This window comes from Salminus brasiliensis, chromosome 8, assembly GCF_030463535.1.
Source record: "Salminus brasiliensis chromosome 8, fSalBra1.hap2, whole genome shotgun sequence".
Classification (NCBI taxonomy): domain Eukaryota; kingdom Metazoa; phylum Chordata; class Actinopteri; order Characiformes; family Bryconidae; genus Salminus; species Salminus brasiliensis.
Genome location: NC_132885.1, coordinates 19,041,203 through 19,046,061, shown reverse-complemented (window position 1 = coordinate 19,046,061; position 4,859 = coordinate 19,041,203). Strand labels below are relative to the sequence as shown.

Below are 4,859 nucleotides of genomic sequence, written 5' to 3'. Positions count from 1 at the left end.
CATTTATACTGTGGAAAACAGCAAGGCGAGGAAAAAGGAGTCCCACAATGCGGAAAAGCTTTGATCCTCTCTGCTTCTTTCCCTGCTTTGGGTAGAAATTGAAAAAGGCAAGGTATGCAGTGCACAGAGTGTAGGATAATATTCTTCACAGCGTATGTTTGACTTGCATTACACATGTTTTACTTTCTGTAAAACAGAACATTACACAATGTTATCTAGGCTACTGCTGTTGTAATGGAGCACAGCTGGTTGTTGGGCTGCTTCAGTGGAGCACTGAAACCTCTAGAGTGAGAGTCCTACTGCTCTCTGTATAAACACGCGGCTGGCTTGAGTTTGTTTGCTAATATGTTTGGTAATACACAGACTGCACATTGAAATTCTTCTCGAAGGTAACTCACGCCATTCCCACAACATCATGTCTATAACAGTCAAGACCATGTATGAGAGACAAAATCTGCTAGTAAAGCTAACTTTTTTTTCTTTTCTTTTTTTTACTCCAGCAGAAAACATATTAAAGAGGCTTTCAGATCAGACCATAAATTACAAAATTTTGTAAAAAAATAAATAAATAAAATAATAGGTTAAAAAAAAATCTGCTCCACAAAACTGCTGATTTCTGTTAACCTCCGTATGGGATTCTAGTAGTAGCCTATGTTAGTATGTTGCTGTAACACATATTTAAAGGTTGTAAAAGACAACCTGTGTTTTATTTAAATCCATGTTTGCACATACTTGGTAAGTTCCAGTTTTACAGTTATCTTAGCATAGAGCCGCTGCTGTTTTCCATTTCTAACATCAGACGGGTTAGCTCAGGTTTCTCTTCATCCACGTATAAATCTTTCGCCTTTTACTAAAGATTTCCATGGAGAGGAAATTTAAGGATTTTTGCGGAGCTGCTTTTTGGCAGGGCGGTGCTGGCTCAGTGACTAGAACACTACGTTATTGATGACAGGGTTGTGGGTGTGATACCTGGTTCACTAAGCTGCCACTGTTGGGCCCCCTATACAAGGCCCCTTACCCTCTCTGCCCCCCGGGCGGCACAGCAGAGGCAGCCCACCGCTCCGGGCATGCCCACTATGTGTGTTTGCTGTACTGATGGGTTAAAGGCGGAAGTCAAATTCCATCGGTGTCAAACACAAATGGTGAATGTGGTTGTCTGTCTAAAAACTGAAATCCACTGGATGGGCTGCTGCTTACATTCCGAGAAAATGTATCTTACCTATAGTTATAGATATTTTAGCATTACTATTATACAGGTATTTTAGCATTACTGCATAAAAGTGGTGAAGCATATTACTGAATAAAAGTGATAAACATCAAACTTTTGCCACTCAATTCTATATTACACAATTTTACTACATAGCAATGTAATCTATTAATAATAAATTATGAATAATTAAAAAAAAAATAAAAAATAAAGTTTCAGATGAAAATTATTTATCTGGGCCTTTGGGGCTTTTTGTTTCTTCTTCTTATTATTATTATATATATATTTTTGGCAGTATTCAGAAAAAAGATCATGCAAAGTTAAATGACTTTGCATTGTTAAAGAATGAATAAATAAAGCCTAACCTTTTTAAGAAGGAGTTGGTGGTCAGGTTAATATTTTAAAATAAACATTCTCATTGAGATTTTGAACATTTTAAAAAATTTGAACAATAAAACTGACACTGCTAAATGCTCTGGAAAGAAACTAACAGATAGACATCTGATTTAATCACATCTATTTGGCACTGATCTCCTGGAAGGACTGTTTTATGTACATCCACATACATTCTGTATCTATTTTAAAGTAAAAAATATTCACAACCCAAAATATTGCAGAATAACCTGCATTTATCCCCTGGAAAGAAAGATGAATTGTGCTATTTGGTATTTAATTATAGGACGATCATAATTGCGGCAGTGTTTTATGGAGCAGATTGCAAAGAAAGCTTGGAGATAGGAAGATTCGAGCAGCGCTAGGCTGATTGATTGGGCTGAATGTTGAACAATGAGAGGAAGGTGCGGAGCTGAGGAAGATAAAGGCCACCTTGGGATTCTGCTGATGTGTTTGGGCTGCATTAATTGCTGTGCTAGCGCAAAGTTCCACGCAAACATTAAGATGTCGCAGGTTCACTTCATTTTTCGCCAAATTCTTGTCAACGCTGTCCTTGAATTGTAATTTCCTGTCTCAGACCTGCATGTAATAACAGCACACTTTTGCAGCTGCTGATTTAATATCACATTGTGAGGTTCTGTGAACAAGACACTCCTTATTTTTACATACTGAAGCAATCTTAAACACATTGAGATGTGTTTTTTGAGCGTTAATGGGTTCTCACATTGAAAGGCAGTGGTGGGGACAAAAAGCCAGCAAACCAATTTGTTTCTATTTCAGTAGCCTTGGGGAAAATTCTACTTTATAGAAACAGAAGAACTGCTAAAACCTGAAATGCTGTTTTTATGTAATATTGATGGTATCATAGAAGGTGGGAATGTCATCTGAACATATTTCCGTTTCAGTTATCACCGTCAGGCAAAGCCCTTTAACGCCATCGCTGCCGTTAGTCAAACGGATTCAGTTCACACGTGATTTTCTTTTGGAAATCCGATAAGTGGTCTATCATAACAATGTTGCATGTGTGCTGTGGTCACTGGTTCGATAATGACTTGAGGGAAGTCTGAGACCGTGCTTGTCACAGAGGAGATTCAATTTATGACAGGCTCTCTGTTGAGAGGCAGATAGAGACCAGGCCAAAATCACATCCTTATCTTAATAGGATTAAACATTAATTTCCCATTGTTCCCTCAAAGACTGGATTGGCAAATCCAACTCCTATGAATTTTAATTGGAACTGTCAATTCGGAAATCCAAGCCTCCGCACAATGCATTTTATTTATGGCTTAGCCAAGATAGAAGTATTCAAGACATGATGGATTATTCTGTTTAGTTCAATTATAAGTGTTCTTTACTATGATAATATATATTTGGCTAGATGATACCAAAAATGTGTGCTAGCGAAGCAGACCCAAGCACATTCACAGGCTGCAGGTTCATCATTATTAGAAAATCAAATAAATATAACCTTTAAAAAGCTTCTATTATCATGTAATTCTTTCTCTTAGCAAAGACTGGATTGTATCTTGTTGACATCATACCTGTCAGGCGAGTCACAGACAATGTTTTAATCCTTCTAGAGACGTGTTTCCTGTATGTTTCGCTGTTGATGACGGCTCTGTACTTTGCGCATGATGTTTTTTTCTTTCTCTTTCTGTCATTTCGAGTAATCTTCAAAGGCAGACTGAGGAGCACACTGAGAGGCACAGCAAAATGGCTTTCACAGATCTATCCTGCATGGAGCAGGAGAGAAAATCAAGTTCTTCAGATGTCTTTAAAACAGGATTTCAATCTGCCTGTGTCATATATCATCAAACAGAGTCATTAGGGTGTCTTTGCAGCAATGAATTAGCCCTGGACAGCTGTCCGATTCATATCTCCATGAACAATAACAATATATTCTGCGCTGAGCTCAGAGAGGTGCCCTTACAGTAAATTACTCCGAATCTGAAGAGGAGGTGAACGGGCTGGGGGTGTAACCCTGTGAGACTGTACCCTCTGCTGAGTTTAGCTAATGCTCAGGCCAGTAAATCTGTCAGCTGATGGTTTTCCAAGACGCCACGGACGCAGCGGCAGACAGAGGGAGGCCGGGGCCATGCGGGTCAGAGGTCACGCCAGTGAAGAGGGGTGCTTCTGAGACTTCGCAAAAACTATGTGATAGATCAAGGAACAGGCTTGTAAATAGGCGGTACACTGAGGAACTGGGCTGTGGGAAATACACAGTGTACATCAACCCTTTCACAACATCTCTCCATTTTCCACAAAGGCATCGCTGACAGCTCTTTTCTGTGGAACAGACTCAAATCACTGAACTCACACAAAGATCAGATAGCCTACTGCTCCACAGCAGATACCAACAGCAGCTGCCAGCAGTGCTATTTATGCTTCACTTTTCCTAAGCTGATGGGGTGGAATCAGTTGGGAGAAATGTCCAAAATTTGTATTATTCTGAATGTAGAGATCAAAGAGAAACTTACAAATGAGTGATTTCCAGACAGACAGATCAGTCAGAGATAAATGTGCTGTTCTTTTGCCTACAATGATCGTCAGAGGTTTGCACATTTAGGGAAAGGAATGCTAGTGTAGACACATGAACCAAAAATAGCTGAAAAATGTTTAAAATATATAAATTTTAAGGATAGAGGAATCCTTTAGGTATATACAAGCAGCTACACATCAAGGACATAATACAAAATAATAATAAAAAATCATATTTAAAAATATTATAAAAATATAATATAAATATATATAAAAATATTTTTTTCATTATATAAATAACAATAATAAATTCATTATAATGTTCATTATTAGCCATCTTAATCATGTAAACTGTAGCATATGCTACACATTCAATACTTCTCTTACTGTTCAATACTTCTCTATATAAACTATATAAATACTAGTACATTCTTTTTTTTATGTGGATAGATAGATATATCCACACTGCAAACGCGCATGACAAAGGAACAACAATACACATATCTACAGGACACGGACACGTTCATCATCCATGAAAAACAAACATAATAAAACCAAATGGACTATAGCCATATATGTATAAAGGTTTTTCAAACACACAAAGGAAAATAATCATTAAAAAAAATCACCTTGCAACATCAACACTTCTAAAATTGACACGATTCTGTGTGTCCAATGGCAGTGTGCTGCTCCCACTGTAGAGATAGCAGTTTCCTTGTCAAAACAAAAAATATCTTGGATACTAGTGGCGAGTAGGGTCTTCAGCTCAGGGCATAAATGT

General features: G+C 37.8%; 1 non-coding gene across 1 annotated transcript; it reads left to right on the top strand.

Annotated features, from left to right (window-relative positions):
* The first annotated feature begins 805 nt into the window (after positions 1 to 805).
* Positions 806 to 925, top strand: LOC140561512 (U5 spliceosomal RNA). The gene has a single exon (XR_011980069.1). It is a non-coding gene; the product is annotated as a U5 spliceosomal RNA (small nuclear RNA).
* The last annotated feature ends 3,934 nt before the right edge of the window (positions 926 to 4,859 follow it).